Source organism: Mirounga leonina, unplaced genomic scaffold (genome assembly GCF_011800145.1).
Source record: "Mirounga leonina isolate KUSES-001 unplaced genomic scaffold, KU_Mleo_1.0 Mir_96, whole genome shotgun sequence".
NCBI lineage: Eukaryota > Metazoa > Chordata > Mammalia > Carnivora > Phocidae > Mirounga > Mirounga leonina.
Genome location: NW_023270871.1, coordinates 2,453,383 through 2,470,837, shown reverse-complemented (window position 1 = coordinate 2,470,837; position 17,455 = coordinate 2,453,383). Strand labels below are relative to the sequence as shown.

The window sequence follows — 17,455 nt, the reverse complement described above, 5'->3', positions numbered from 1 at the left end:
GTTCCACTGCCTTAGTTTTATATAGAAAAAAGTGAGAGCAAATAAAATGTCCAACAGAATGACTAAGGAAAGTATGGTTCATCCTCTCACAAAACTATTGGGTAAAGTTTTAAAAAATATATTATTATTATTATTTTTTAAGATTTTATTTATTTGACAGAGAGAGCACAAGCAGAGGGAGAGAGAGAGAGGCAGGCTCCCTGCTGAGCAAGGAGCCCGATGTGGGACTCGATCCCAGGACCCCGGGATCATGACCCAGGCCGAAGGCAGCCGCTTAACCGACTGAGCCACCCAGGCGTCCCTAAAAAAATTATTTAAGTAATCTCTACACCCCACGTGGAACTCAAACTCACAACCCCAAGATCAGAGTCACATCTCCTCTGACTGAGCCTGCCAGGTGCCCCGGGATAACATTTTAAATAATTATGAACACTACATAGGAAATGAAGAAAATCTTCATGAGACAACCTTGAGAAAACAGGACTATGTATGTATAATTTATACCATGAATACGTATTTAACTAAAATTATATTTCATATAAATATTTTTATTAAAAACCTAGTAGGAAAAACCTAAAATATGAGATTATATTTTTCCTATTTTCCAAATAGCATGTAGTTTTTTCCACACTGCTTCTGTAATTGAAAAAAAAAAAAAAAAGGAAGTCTTTAACTTTGAAGTTCTTAAAAGATTCTAAGTTCTAAATTCCACAAGTTAGCCTTACTTAGCATACCAGAAAACTGTAAGTAGTTTTATATTTTCCAAAAAAACTAAGGGAATGGAGAATTGGTGTACTATAAAGTCCTTTATAAAGAACACTAAAATTCTGGTGGCTATCTTCTAGTTGAAAACAATCAGAATCACTAAAATCGTATGACAATTCATGTAGGTGGCAGCATGGCTCAGATAGACAGCATATTAGAGATTCAGATACTGAACTGTATTCTAGGACAGTCACAAACAAATTTGTTGCAAATTGTTAAGTCATTTTAAATTCTAGTTTTTAGGCCTCTTCATCTGAATACTGAAGACATGCAATGGCACTCTGACATACACTACAAACCCTGAGTAACTGGAAAAGACTGAAAAACTACACTTCTCTCCCTTTCCCACCAATTCTCAATTCTGAATATGTATATCTGGATTTTGCAGGTCATTTTAGCCTTGAACCTACAAATTTGTCCCTTAGCAGTGAAGATGGAAGTACAGAGGCAATACCTGAAACCAGAAGCAAAGCTGAAGCAGGAATAAAAGAGTAGAAAGAATCCAAGACACTTATATACAGATTTTTTTCTTACCCAGTTAAGCAAGTCTAATTGTCCAAATACAAGCAATTAACTAAATTATACTAGTTCTTTGCTTTAAATGTTGTCCGACCTTTTTTGGGCTTTGTGTTTTCTTTCTTTCTTCCATTAAACTTACTCTATGTTTAACATGCCCCACTTATCTTCTGTCACTCCAATTAGTCCGTCCCAAAACTGAAATATAATTTAAATTCATTTATTCAACAATTGTTTGTTGAGTGGTTGCTATGTACAAGGTACCAAAGACTCAATAAAGACAGGGTTCTCCCATCAGCCTTTGTAAACTGCCTTTAGATTGATCCCATTTTCTCAAAAACATGTTAATTAGCTCTAGAGCAAAATATAGCACCTATTATTTTAGTTATAAACTCTAGATATAGTGAAGACAGGTTTACTTTGTTTTTCAAGATAGCATCACATTGTAATATGTCCTTTACAAAGTGATATTCAGGATCATTTAAACCAGTAACTCTAAGCAGACCCTTTTGTTCAAATGGGGAGTGAAGGCAATAACTTCTTATTCCAAGGAAGAAACATTGCAAGGTTATACAAAACCACCAGCAATAACTTCATAAACAAGTAATACAGTTATAACATATCTAACTCTTGCCATTAAAAATGTTTGAATGCCTAGCAACTGAACAGTATCATATCCCACTGTATTTGTTTCTCTAGTTTTCTGTTATCTGCAGTAAAAGTGAAAGTTATTCAAGTGAACTTGTTTCCATAGTATAGGAAAGTTAATTTAAAAGCCCTTCCTTTACCCTTTCCTCCTACATTCCCATTTTCCACTCAACTCAGACTCTGCTCTGAAACACATGAACACAGTATTGAAATGAATGTACACATTTATGAATTATAGTACTCTAAAAGGATAAAGGAGCAAACTGTTCTGGTTGATACACTGGGCTGTATGTCAGAAGCCCTAGATTTTTAGATTTAGTGGAAATGTGTACAGAAGACAGTCTCATTTAGGCTATAAAGCATGAATGTTAATAAAGATTACACCTTAATTTTATTAAAAAAATTTTTTTTTAGTAACCTCTATACCCAACGTGGGGCTCAAGTCACACACTCTTCCAACTGAGCCACCCAGGCACCGTGTATATACCTTAATTTTAAATGTCAGAGCCCAAGCATATAAAAAAATATCCTAACACTAAACACATCTTTCACAAGTGCCATCTTCTTAGAATGCTAGAAGTTTCCAACTGACAAGCTGTATATACACGCCCACTCTATGCATCAAAAACAGTAGAGGGATAGATTGAAGTGATATTCAGAGGTGTTATGAACGTCAGCACTGGATGAACAACTGGGTTGAAGGTACAGTAAAGGAAAAGGGTCAAGCATTATCATCAAGTTTTCAGTTTAGGGAGCTGAGGTGATGGTGGAAACATTCACCTGCTTCACATAGTTGTAAGCATAGATTTCTTTCTTTTGGGGGGAAGTGGTAAGAGTAGGGAACAATTGAGGGATGAGTTCAGATTTATATACTTTTGAATTTACAGTATTTATAGGACATCAGGGAGTGCCTGGTAGACAGATGGATCTGTCTCAAAGAGAAATATATCATTCTGGAGATAGATTTGTGAGTCATCAGCATACAGGTAACAAGCACGTAAAAAGTCGTATGAATAGATGGGATCAAGAGGAAGGGAGAACAGAACGAAGGCTTAAGAACCACCTTGGGAATACCAATACTTAAGGGGTGAACGAGGAGGAAGAACTAGCAAGAGCCTACAAATGAGAGGTCAAATACACAGGGGAAGAAAAATAAGAGACAGATAACCCTGAACCAAAGGGAGAAAGGGGTTTCAAAAAGGGAGTGGTGAAAAAACAAAAAAGGTGGTCAAATAAAATGACCAGAAAATGGTCCTTTACTCATTATCTGCCCCAAATTTCAGTAAACAGCACTGCTTCTCTAACTTTAAGCATTAAAAGAGAGGTACTAACTGTTCTTCACTATAACTGATACTCTATTTTTAGTATAAACAATAAACATTAAACTTAAAACGTGAACTCAATTTTTGGTGAGTTATTATTGTACCATCCCTCATTTCTTATTCCAGTTTCTATGTGCTAGATGTTCAAAATATGTGCTACCTATTTTAATTGTGATGAAAAAGAGGGCACCTAACCTGACAGAAGTAACTCATATAAATAAATGCCACTTACTAGTAATGTTAATTACAAATTTTTTGGAGGTGAGGGGTAAAAATGGGCAAGTAATATTATGTCCAATAGTAAAGCCGCTGCAAGATATGAGAGAAATATCTAAAGTAAAATATCTAAAGTTGTTCAGTCTTTTTTGACAGTAGTACCAAAGTTAAAGGGTATTCTAATTCAATTTCAAAATGCAGTCACCAACAAACTACTAATACGTGCAACAACATAGATGAATCTCAAAAGCCTCATGCTAAGCAAAAGAAACTTATCACAGAAGCCTACATCCTGTACGATTCCATTTATATGACATTCTAGAAAATACAGAACTATAAAGACAGAAATTACATGTGGTTGCCAGAGGCTGAACAGGGGTAGGAAACTGATTACAAAAGGACATAAGGCAACTTTTTGGGGTGATGAAAACATTCTATGTTTTGATTGTGGTGGAGGTTGCGAGACTAAACATGTTTGTCAAAACTCATCAAACTGTGTACCTAAAACAGTGACTTTTACTGTGTACACTTCAATAAGCTTTAAATTTTTAAAAAATTTCAGTCATCTAAAATTTTATATGAATAGCACTATTTTATATGAATAGCATTTCTTAAAAAAGATTTTATTCATTTATTTGAGAGTGAATGAGAGAGAGAGAGCGCACAACCGGGGGCGGGGGGGAGGCAGAGGGAGAGGGAGAAGCAGACTCCCCACTGAGTAGGGAGCCCAAATCGGGGCTCATGACTTGAGCCGAAGGCAAATGCTTAACCAACTGAGCCACCCAGGCACCCATGAATAGCATTTTTAACGTACTGTAATGTATTTCTCATTACAGTTAACTTATCCACATTGTTATTATACACAGTACATAAATTAGCAAAGAAAATTAAAACTATAATAAACCAATCTTGAGCTTAAAACAAGAAAGTATTTGGATACCTTCTCTCAGTATCTTATTCCCAATTCTATTGTCCAAGGGGCCAAAACAAAAAACCCTGCATATACTTTACAATCCTTACTAACAACTAAAAAAGGAACTCTGTTTTGAGTTTTTCTTTTTGATTTATTTTTACACACAAGTTGTTATGTGTGCATTGTTGGGATGTATGTAAATAAAATGGTCTTACCCAAGAAGCAAGAAGCCTTAAGAACACATATATCTAAGAAAATTATTATTTCAAAATTAGCACAAACATATACTGCCACTTACTAAGCTTAGATTTAGAAATGTATCTTTAGGAAATATCATATAGCTCAATTCTAATCAATCAGTTCAACAAAAAGTATTGAATACTTGCAAAACAGGAAAAGCACTGTGATGGTATTATAGACATAAAGATGAAAATAATACAAGTCTCCCTCCTTTCAGATAGCAGGTGGCTTAGTATGGCTTACAGACACAGGAGCAAATTACTTTATCAAAGAGATACAAGTAATAAACTCACAAATGTTATGACATGGAATAACCAGAGAAACTTTCACAAAAAAAAGACCATGCTTTCTCTTCCACCTTAAAAGAAATTTCTGGTCTATGAGTAGACATTTTGAGAAGTAACACATGTCTACAGAAGAAAGCAGGATTGCTACACAAATACACATTTTCACAATTAGTATCAATACTTTCTCACTAACATTTTGAACTTATGAAGATCTCAGAATTTGAGGACTTTCAAACTGCTCAATGTTTCATCAAGGAAAATAATACATTACAGAACCATCCACATTAAAAGTACCACCTGTGTTCACTATGCTATAAAAAAATTTTTGCTTAGGACATTGACAGAGATAGGAAGAAACACATAAGAAAACGGAAAGAGAAAAGAGTAAAAAGATTGTAACAGAGTTAAATTAAAAGCATATGTCATGTATGTCTTTCAAGATAACCTGAAGGTAGGTTATGGCATAAGTACTGGTTTCTTAATTCTTTTCTCAAAGGGGAAAGAATGGTAACAGTAGCTTTTAGGGCAATACATTTCAACTTTCAACTTTAGAGTTTTCTGAGACATAGGCAGAACCTTGGGGGGAAATAAAACTGCCACGTGCATCAATTTTTTAAGAATGGTATTTTAAAAAGGGAGGGGAATCTATGCCCAATTTACACTCATAAATTTTCAAAATTTCCTTGGTCATTACCAAGGAAAAACTAAATTACATATAGCCTAACTCAGATGATCAATTTTTTTAGGTGGAAATTGGCAAGCCACAATCCTATCAGATAAAGACAACTAAAAAGCCAGTTTAAAATTCTTGAAAAGGTTGCCAAGGAGAAGTGTTCAGAAAAGTCAGTGATCTATTCTCCTTATTAGGATTAATTTCAAGGACATTTTCGTTTTGCAAATTAAAAGATTAGATATAAAATCATAAAGATTAATATTTTTAGAGTAAACTATATTTTAAGTTTTAATAATTATTTAGTGTTTCAAGCTCTGTAAGTTTTTAAGGTACCTAGAATCAATAACTTGTTAAAAAACAGTACTCCTATTAAAACAAGTATACATTTCATTAGCACAAGACCAAAGGATTGAGAAGTACAAATGACCCAAATAACTGCAACAAAAAGGAACTGAGTATTTCAAAATTATGTCATAGCTTCTGAATTTTTCAGGAGATGTAAAAATCTTACCTGTGTTACTTCTCAAAACATCCACTCACAGATCAGGTATAAAAAATTATTTTAGTAAATTAATTAATGCTAATTCCATGTTTCTGCATACTGAAAATGTTTTTCCTTTATGCCAAAAGGCAAACGTATACAAAAGAACACTTGAAAAGTTTGGTACGTTTGTGTTAACTGATGTTACACACATGTAAGATGGCAAAACAATTTACCTACATAAACTATGTTGCAAGTTTAATGTATTCTTTGGAATATTTTTTAATGCTTGACATTTTCATAAGAAATAACTGAATCACAATATTATGAAAAAGAAAGTACCTTTTCCACATTTTGCCAATTTCCATAAACATAGCATGCATATATTTAAAAATAAATCTTACTTAAATGCATATTTGTGTATACATTGTGTATGTTATATGAGGTGTAAACGAACAAAGGTATTTTACAGAAAAGAGTATAATCAATCATCTATAATTAACCAAAACATTTTAGAAATCCTCTTTATAAGACAACAGTTCACTGCTTTATAATGAAGCCTACCCTTTTCATCAAAATGTGTATTATAAATCTTGAAGAGGCAGGGTGATAGAATGGAAGGACATTTTAGAATTAGACATATTAGGCTGTAGTCCTACACCTCTAACACTTGCTAGATTTGCTACCCTGGACTAGGTTCTTAAACATGATGAGCCTTAATTTCCTTGTCTGTAAAACAAGAACACATCACTAACCTCACGGGGTAGCTAGAGGTTCAAATCATGATACACACTGTAGTGGTTAAGGTTGATAGGTAAAGCATCAACTTTGGAGTCTTTCCCCTACTTTCTTCCACTTGTCAGCTATGGGACCTTCAGCTAGTCGTTTAATCATTCTATACCTCAGTTTTCTCAAGTATCTTAGAATCATAAACATAACCAGACTCATATTATATACCTTGAAGATTCATGGTAGATGGAAATCACTCAATAATATTACATATTACAAACATAAACCACTCAATACAGTGTCTGACACACAAAAAAGATCTTACTGGGGCGCCTGGGTGGCTCAGTCATTAAGCGTCTGCCTTCGGCCCAGGTCATGATCCCAGGGTCCTGGGATCGAGCCCCACATCGGGCTCCCTGCTCCGCAGGAAGCCTGCTTCTCCCTCTCCCACTCCCTCTGCTTGTGTTCCCTCTCTTGCCGTGTCTCTCTCTGTCAAATAAATAAACAAAATCTTTGAAAAAAAAAAAAGATCTTATTAAATCTCAGTTATCCTAAACTGAGTTCTAAATTGCTTTTTACGGTCTCTGAAACTCAAATTCACCCCTGAAGATAAAGATTTGCCATTAAGGCCCAAAAAAGAAAAAGAAAAAGAAAAAAAGACTATCTCAAAGGCTTTAAAGGTATTCACTAAAGGAACCCCGTAAGATTGTACGGCAAAAGCTCTAGAATAAGTGCACAACTTCCCAAGTTGATGACTTTGAAAGGATTAACATTCTTTGGCTATAGAAACACTAGAATTTTTTTAAAATTACCGTACTAATTTATAGATTCATCTACTATATTACAATTGGTCATATACATTTCTATGAATGAAATCACTCTCTAAAGCTGCATTTTCCCTTTCTAGAAATCGATGCTTTGACAATCTCGACTCAATAAAAACAAAAGTAAAAATTACGCAGACTGCTTAACAAACACTGAAATATAAGACAGTAAAGATTTGATGATTTCAAAAATATATACAGGATATACACTCTGAATTCTACTTTAGTTCTTTGCCCAAAGTACACAGGTTCCTTGACTACATGACTTGTAAGTATTGAATTAACTGAGCAACCAAAAAAATGAAGATTTTATTAAAACTAGAAATGTGGAATCCTAAATCCTCAAGAAAAAATATAAACCAGACTGACATTTACTAATTATAAGACAACGGGCAATTTTCTAACCTTTCCAGCCTCAGTTCTTCATCTGTAAATTGTGGATTACTGTTTCTATTTCCTGAGCTTCTTATTTTAAATGAGATAATAACACAGGGTCATACTTAACACAATTCCTGGCACATAATAAGCCCTCAAAATCTATCTAGCTGGCAATGCTGTATTAAGTAATAATCTCTCCTAACACTATCACTTTGGAGATAGAAAGAAATATGCCTTAAAACAATTCATTAAAATTGACCCTAGATTTATACCAAACAAAATAATATGTAAGACCAAATACCTAAAATCATTTTTATTACTTGGGTTAAAAAATTCTGAGCACATAAAATACTTTTTAAAATTACAATGATGACTATAAGTAAAAAGACATGATATTTTTATTTATTATCTCTTTTTAAAGATCTTATTTGTCAGAGACAGAGAGAAAGCACACACACAAGCAGGGGGAGTGGCAGGCAGAGGGAGAAGCAGACTCCCCAGTGATCAAGGATCCTGACGCGGACCCTATCCCAGACCCTGGGATCATGACCTGAGCCAAAGGCAGACGCTTAACTGACTGAGCTACCCAGGTGCCTCGAGACATGGCATTTTTAAAAAAATTTTATTTTATTATGTTAATCACCATACATTACATCATTAGTTTTTGATGTAGTGTTCCATGATTCACTGTTTGCGTAGAACACCCAGTGCTCCATTCAATACGTGCCCTCTTTAATACCCATCACCAGGCTAACCCATCCCCCCACCTCCCTTCCCTCTAGAACCCTCAGTTTGTTTCTCAGAGTCCATAGTCTCTCATGGTTCGTCGAGACATGGTATTTTTAAAATTGCTTTTAAATCAACTAGAAACGTTAAAATTCCACTCTATAAAAACACTTTCAGGAGTTACTATATATTTACTACAAATACAGTTAATTGATTTACATTCTTAAGGAGGAACAAAATGTAAATAAATTTAATCATTCAAACACCAAACATACACACAAGGTCAGGATTTCTAATGTAAAAGTACTATTTTCATACCAGGAAAATACAATCAAGAGACAGGTATCATATCTCCCTAAAAGAAGAGGAAAAAGCACCTTGGACTCTGATCATTGAAAAAGTCACTTAAGGTATCAGTGTCGTCGGCACTGAGCAACAGCAATACCTAGCTTCGTGACCAGGGCTCACACTTCCTTAAGGCAACATAATTTAATAAAAAACTAGTAAAAGCAAGAGAATCCCTTATTCTCATTCACCACATGAATCTACACAAATCATGTGGCCTCTGAGTATCAAGTTTTTCATCAAAAAATGGAAATCATGCCGGTCACTTCTCTCACAGGGAAATGGGAATATTTAAAAATGAACTCAGGTCACCTTGAAAAAGAACCATTTTAAAAACTCAAAGAATAATTATAAATGACAACTGCTAAAAATAGAAAAGCTGTGCTTAAAAAGTACATTTTGAAATGATTTTTAAAGGCTATATAGTACCATAAATTATCACCAAAGCCAACTTAATATGCTCAGGATATTAAAATAAGTATCTTCAACTAAACAGTTCAATACCAGGTTTCTATAAAGTTCCTAGTCAGTAATTTCCTATTCATTTTATAGCAAGTAAATGTGATCAACAGCACTGAAGTTACATTTCTCTTAAAGGAACTTTTATTTACCTCAGTCTTCCCAATCACTTCACATAAAACTATAATCGTATTTTAAAATTCCAGAATTACTCACAAATTATCCTTTTCCTAATAAGCAATGGGGTGGCGAAAGTTAAATGCAACTATATAAAGATCAAACTCTTTAGTTTTTATCTACTCTTGTATTACTAATTTTTACATAAATATAGGGTATGCCAAAATATGAACTAGGTGGGTTCAAATGTTTCTATAGCAGTCTGATGATGGATTAGTACCAAAAAATTAAATATGAAATTAATATAGTAGTTTTAGAAAATACATGTTTGAGTTGGTTAGTCTGGCTTCAAATAAAAAAAGATTTCATATTTGAATTGGTATAGCTTTGCTCACAGTATTTCTGAAATTTAATAATGATCGCTATGCAAAAAAACAAAACCTGGTTTACTACCATACTAAAAACTTTCACTTTTCATCCCCAAAGATAATCTGAAATACACAGTTTTTCTTCAAATATAACTTTTTTCTTCTTAAAGGGGGCAGTATTATAATGATCCCTAGGGCAGGTTCAAAATGCTTTCCAATAACTTACAGTAAACAAATTGTTGAATGGTTCCAAGAAGAAGCATCCTATATACTCTTCTCAAAACACTAAAAATAACTATTTAATATTCAATTTTAATTTGATTTACTAGGCTTTCACTACTTTAAAGTTGCTTTCTTTTCAAGTAATTATTTTCAGTTATTGGTAGCTCTGTAGATTCGAGAGAAACAATAAACCACACTGCTGAATAATACTAGGAATTATTTCTCCAAATAATATAACTAACATTACAAGATTACTGGAATACTTACAGGGTTTTCTTTCACTAAATTAAAAAAAAAAAAAAAAAACAACAGTAGAAATACAAAAATAGCCACTGGTGACTATCCATACAACCAATACAGGGGAGGTAGAACAGAGTATTTATAATCTCTAGGGAAATACAAACTATTCCTTCCAACTAAGTTGTCAAAAATTTTAAAGTTCAAGTTTAGGGTTTCCTTGAGCTTTACAATGTTTCTTCCTTTAAAAATAACTCATATAATTGGTTTGGATCAAACAAAAAATATTTTCAATTTACTTTAAAATGTTTATACTATCTTAATGAAAGCTATCACACAACCTGTATTACTTACAGAACACTAAATATGTAGAGTTGGGAAAATAAGATCTGGTAAGAACTAATTCACTTTAATTCCAAAGTCACAAGAAAAAAATCAGTCACATAAAAAGATATCTAACACATTGATTCAAACATCTGTGTAAGAAAGCTCCCTTTAACTATAAAACTCTAAAAATAAGTTGCTTCTGTTGATGAAAACTAAGCAAGCAGAACTCCTCCTTCCCATTACCTTTAGTGGAAATATGTTCATCCTTTGACATACGTCTCCGTATTTTATTTAAATAAAAGTTGTAAAGGTATCACAGGTTCATATAAGGGCCTTTCAAACATTTATATTGAAACCCTTACCCGCTCGCCACCCTCCCCCGCCCCAGTCCCAAACTCTCTGCTTAAGATGTGAAGTGTTCCTCCTTTCTGTATTCCCTCCCCCCAACAAGCCCCCATTCGCCTGCCCCCCACCCAGTGTAGGCCTGAGGCCCTGCAGCAAACAGTGTCTAACAGGAGCAGGCAGCACAAAGACAGGAATGGGAGATTAGTGGGAGGGAGGGAGGCCGGGATTGGGGCTCAGCAGGAGCTTCAGGCTTTTTAAAATTCAAACTGCTCCCTGACCAATACAAATCACGGACACGCTACTGACTACTACACGGATTTATAGCATTAAAAACATGCCTAGTACGTGACAGCTATATTAACTTCACTCTTTTTAACATTTATCCATACGTTTGCTGGAAATGTGGAACAATTTATTTTAAGCAGAGTGCTAAACTCAAAAATAACCTTCAGAAAAGTTACTTACTCTACAATGACAATAATAATTTAATGAGACACAAAAAATCCGAACCAATGTAACACCCATTAGTAAAACAAGGGACTTTGTTGATCAGTGTTGCTTCATTCTAACCAGTGAAAGTTTTCCTTCAGTGAATATGAGACAAAGTATCAAAACAGTCTAATGCCAGGTACATTTATTTTTTTCTATGCAATTTGTATGGCTGAGGACTTTTAAATTGATTGTTTTTCCTTTATACCAACCTACCTTACCAACGCCTCAATAAACAAGCTCTGGACACTTTACTCGTAAACTGCAATTTGTTAAGGCAGAACTGATATTTTTTCTCTAGCATTTACAGATACATTTGACCTATTAAAATGACACCTCTCTCATTACACAGTCAAACATCATGGGCACAAACAGCCAATGACAATCCTGGGACCTCAAGAAGATCTGCCCTGACATGAAAGGATGGCACCTTCCACATTTTTTTTTAACCTCCCTGGGATTTTAAGCATAACTTAATTTCTATGCTTTTAAAGAAAATTGGTTTTACCTGTACCTCGGTACAATTCTCAGAACATTTAATATTCTTTTTATGCTTCTACACGCTTAGATCAGGAAGTACCTGAGTATTTTATGTATAGTCGTTTAAAACTGTCCTTATATAACGCACACAAATCTAAAGTGGCAAGGTAAACCTGTCAAGTACTTTACACTTGCCTTTGAATAAAAAGTCCATGTGCAACACACACTGTCAAACAACAACATAAAAGCTCTTGGTGAAGCGGGGGCACATGCAGTGTCTACCACCCCACGGTTTTCTGTATTAAATATTCATGTGGGCAATTTAATTCTTTGAAAAAAAGGAAATGAGTCTTTATTAACTTTCTAATGTCCAAACAAGTTTTACACAGGGCAAGGATTACCACTGGATCCGTGTCTGAGTATTTACATTTGTCTCACTAACTGAAACTACTTCCTCCCTTCATGGGGTCACAGGGGGAAGAAGGGGGGTTGTTTGTTTCACTGGGACGTTCCCCACTCCCGGACCAGGAAAGTTGTAAATATGGGGACGATCAGGGCACATTCGCTGTTAGTTGTATTGTTTCCGCCTCCTCACTAGCTACGGCTCTTCTCCCGGGCGAGGCCTGTCACCGACCAGCAGTAGCTCCGCTCAGCCCGGAGCTCTCCTAATCCCCGAGCTCAAGTAGATTCCGCTGGCCCGCGGCCTGCACTCTCCGCCGGGCCTACGCCTCCCCGGCCGCCCGGCAGGAGCCCCGTCCCCGCCACCGGAGCCGGCCGGGAGAGAGTACAAAACCACCGCCACCCAGGGCGGCTGCCACCAGAGAGGAGCGAACTCTAGACTCGCCCGTGGAGGAGACCTGGGGCCGCTAAGGAAACGGCGGGGAGGGGAGCGAGGAGGAGAGACGCTGAGGACCTGGCGCCGCCGCCGCCGCCGCCGCCGAAATAAAGAGCAGGAATTTACCTGGGCGAATCGGCGTCTGAATCCAAGGGGAGGCCGAGGCCGCTGTGGCGAGAGACTATAATCCGGGCCGGGAGGGGGGGTGGCTACGGCTCCTCTTCCGTCTCCTCAGTGCGGGGAACATGTAGAGCCGGGGGGAGACCAGCCGAGAAGACAAATCGCTGCTTCTTCTTCCTCCTCCTCCTCCTTCTCCCACATAGAAACACTCACAAACACCCGACCGGGGGCCCGAGCTACCGGGGGGGCATCGCCGCCGGCCCGGGAACCAATCCTCCTGTCGGCGGGGGCGTCCCTCCCTGCGGCTTGGTGGTGTCGGGTGAGTCGGTACCGACGGAGGGAGGGGGGGGAGGGCGGGGGGGGAAGGAGCCCTGTGTGTGTCTCTCTCTCGTTCCGTCTCTCCCTCTCAGAACAAAATGCCGACCGGAAGTGCAGCTGCAGGAATGACTCCCTCCGCCGGCGCCAAACACTAACAACCACCCCCTCTTCCCCACTCCACTTCCGCCACCGCCGCTGCCGCCGCCACTTCGGCTCGCGTCCTCGGCCGCGCCGCACCGCGCCGCGCCGCACCACCCCGCGCCCGGACGGGCCGGGGCCGGCAGCGGGCGGTGGCGGCTCTCCTTTGCGCCCTTCTCCTCAGAGCGACTGCGGATGTTGCCTTTTATTCTCGATCCTGCGGAGCGGCGTTTTCGCTGCGGCACGGGCGGGCCGGCTCTCCCCGGTCTTTTATTTTCCTGGCGGCCGACCGGAGCGGGGCCCGAGTTCGGTGGTGGTCGTGGGCGTGAGGGGCGCTCCGGCCGGACCCGGCTCACAGGCCAAGCCCGCTAACCCAGCTGGTGGTCATTAGCTTAGGGAGGCGAGCTCGGGGCGGCCAGGTAGAGGACGCCCGCGATTCGACGGCGACGGTGCATTTTTTTAAATGGTGTCTCTGCAGTCTGGTGGATGGATGTATCGCACACCTTCTCTCCCCTGGAGAGGCCGGACTCTACGCCCGTGTCTGCATTATTTCTGCGGCGCGAGAACGCAATCCTTGGAGGTGAAGAAGATTCCCAGCTGGATTGAACTGGAATCGTGTTTGTGATGCTTTGGTTTCTGGAAATATGCGGTCTTTTCTGGTCTTTTTGTTGGCGGTGGCTTTGGTTCTTCCCTAACTGTCGGGATAAAGGCCTGTAGGCGACGCTGTGCGAACGAGGAGCTGGCCGGCGGCGGGACCAGAGCGCGCGGGTCCGCGCCCCTCTCTAGGTGTGGGTGGAGCCGGGCGCGCGGGGAGAGCCGCCCGCCGCGACTCGGGCCACCGGCAGACCGTGGGCGACCGGGGGGGGGCGCGGGTACGGGGGCCGGCCGTTTTCCAACGTCGTTTTCCTCTTTCCATCTGAAACAGTGAGGTACTGCACGAGGCTGGAGCACAGATGTGATTGTGCGTACAGTGCCATGCTTGTGGTCTCCTGTTGTAACAAACTTTTCTCTTTTCGCAGTTCTCTGTTAAGTTAGTGTAAACTGAAGGGGCGCTTTTGTTCAGGTAAAAAGTGCCGTAGGTAAGCGAACTTTATTCAAGCGGGACGAAATTTGTGTTACAATTTCATGAGTTTAGATTATACGTTATTGTATTGGTTACGTATTCGTGTATGTTTTCCAATACGCTAAAAGTAAATGGGAAAACTTGCACTCAGGCTATTCCATTTGCCTCAAAAATCACTCGAGAAACTAAATCAGATCTTGTTACTCCTTTACTTTAGACCCTGCAGTGGCATTGCATCTAGCCGAGAGGAAAAGCCAAAGTCTTGACCGTGGCCTAAATACTGCGCGCGGGTGGGGGAGAAGCTGCCCTGACATTCTTGCGAGCAGGACCTCTGCCCTTGCTATTCCCTGTGCCAGCCTCTTTCCCCCAAGAATCCATAGGGCTTGCTCCCTCACCTTTTTTTTTTTGCTCAGATGTCACCTCGGGGCTTCCGTGGCCCCCTCTTGAAACTGCATGTTCCCTGTCCCCCTTTCCCACTTTATCCTTCAGGCATTTTACAGATCTTACGTGTTGATCTTACTACCTGTTTTCCCCCAGTAGAATGTTAAGCTCCAGGAGGGCAGGGAGTTTTGTTCTTCTCCACTGGTGTTTTGTGGAGAAAATGGTGTCTAGACTAACGCCTGACATACACAGTGGATGCTTAGTATTTGGTTAATGAACAAATGACAGTTATAAGGGCCCTGACCTCCCCCCCCCCCCCCCACAGCAATTTCTGAACTCTGGCTCTTAATATATACACTTATATGCTACAGAGAACCTTATTAAAGATTTGTGAAAACTGAAAAAAAAAATCGGGAAAAACCGAGTTTATTACAGAGTTCTAGAGCAGGGCACCACTTCTAGACATTCACCCTCCACAATATCAGAAGCCCACAGACTAGTGATAATTGTTTTTAGGTTTCTGTAAATGGGCTTGCTAGAGGACAGTTGATTAGTAGATCACATGATCATATTCATACTGGGCCAATTAGCTTTGCTCTCTTCCTGAATCAATCATCTTTATCCCGTCTGCCCTCTTTCTTGCAAAATACAGGCGAAATTCAAGTATGTGAGAATTTGGTTGGCCTAGCCCAAATCCAGCCCTACTGGAAAAGTTCATTCAGCAAGTATTTATTGGGCACAAAATGTGTACCAAGCATAATGATTCAAAAGGTGCATGTTTCTGAGGCTTTATATAGAGGGCCACATATGGCTACTTTGGTTACTATACAGTTATGCTGTCAAGCAAAGCAAATGCTAGTGAGATTCATTTTTACAGTTTCCTCCTGAAGAAGACTCAGTGAAAGCTTAGCTCATGCAGAGTGGATATTTTTAATTCACCTTTTAGTTTGCTGTTCATTACATTTACTTACCTTTTGATAGCACTGGATATACCAATATATTAATTGATAAGGATTTTCCAAAACAAATTGAGAATTTTTATTTCCTATTATTGCCTGGGAAAATAGGCCTTTTAAAATGAGGACGTATACCAGTAAACTAGAAACTATGCATTAAGCTTTTGTCAATGATATTCCAAATAATATTTCATGTATTGAATTTTTTGAAGAAAAGACAGTCTTCAAAACCATTAATACAAAGTTAGATCTTGTTTAGTAAATCCAACAGTCTGTTCATTGTAAGTTTACCCATTAATCTTAAGAACAGCTTTAAGTAATATACAGATGGCTCAGAATATGTTTTTCACTCAGTTTCAAAATAGTAGTATTTCAATTTGCTTAAGGAAACAATTATCTTCCTATATACTTTCTTAAATGTTACTGGTAAACTAGTAATTTTGCATGTCTAGGTAACAAAAGTCTTGGCATTATTGTAGCATTTAAAATTTTAGAGATGTTATTTTTCACTTCCCTCATTAAAGATTAGGTGCTAATTAGCTTTATGATAAGCATCTCATACACATTAGTGAAGGAAAACAGACAAGGTCTCTACTTTTAAGGGTTTTAACTTGTATATAATTTATATCAATTTTTTTTCCAGATCACAGAATTAAAGAAATTGTTTCAATGCATACAGAATATTTTTCTATTAAATCAATTAGTGTTTTGCTTGCCTAAATTTAAGTATCCAAGTTGAGATCTTGTGTAGAATCTCTTAATCTAATCTTAGTGTTTTCTTGATTTGTCTTCCTTTCTTGGGTTTTTTTTGAGGGGGGAGAGGGGGTTGTTTATTTTGATCATCACCATCCATTTATTTTGCTTTTACATTTTTAAATCTTTATGTCCCAAATCAGTTGATTTATGGTGGCTTTATATTTCATTGTTATATCCTTGATTTGTCAATAATTTGTAGATAGCCCTTAATCTGGCCTAATATTGACTCCTTGCTTTAAGTACTGAGTTGCACTAATTTTATTTATTTATTTTATATTCCTGGATATTCCCATGTGTATTCTTGATCAATAAATTGCATAAGATTTAAATATTTTAAATGGATTTCAAGGATTAAATACTGAATGTCAGCAGGAGTTGGTACAATTCACAAATTATGAATTTTTAAAAAAAATATTTATCTTCAAGATAAATACAGTTTGCCATAAAATGATGGAAATGAAAAATTTTAGAAAGTCATTTCCACACTATTTTATGCCTACCAGTTCTGTCCTTTGTTAGTGATAGAATTAACTCTTATAGAAAAAAAGTAAAGAACATGTTATGTGTATATGTTTTGTAGATTATTTCATACTCTACTAAATTTTCATATTTAGGAAATTAAGTAACTTTTAGGATGATTTTGATCTTAAGAAACTTTGATGAGTTCAGTATAGATGTTGATTTGAGGGTGAGCTACAAAAATATCAAACAACAGTATGTAAATATGTTCTTGTTTCAAGTTTTCAAAGTGAATACCTAATCAAATTTGTGATAGTATTTA

The 17,455-nt window shown here is 37.8% G+C and overlaps 1 protein-coding gene across 3 annotated transcripts in view; it reads right to left on the bottom strand.

The window, feature by feature from the left end:
• LOC118006364 (nipped-B-like protein) overlaps positions 1-13,399 on the bottom strand; it is a 206,038-nt gene extending 192,639 nt beyond the window's left edge. For 2 of the 3 annotated variants that reach the window (XM_034998989.1, XM_034998991.1), the window contains exon 1: positions 13,069-13,250. The gene's annotated coding sequence lies outside the window, so the exon portion shown is untranslated. Of the gene's footprint in view, positions 1-13,068 lie in introns of all 3 variants that reach the window. The other variant, XM_034998990.1, reaches the window with a different exon arrangement.
• Positions 13,400-17,455: the final 4,056 nt, after the last annotated feature.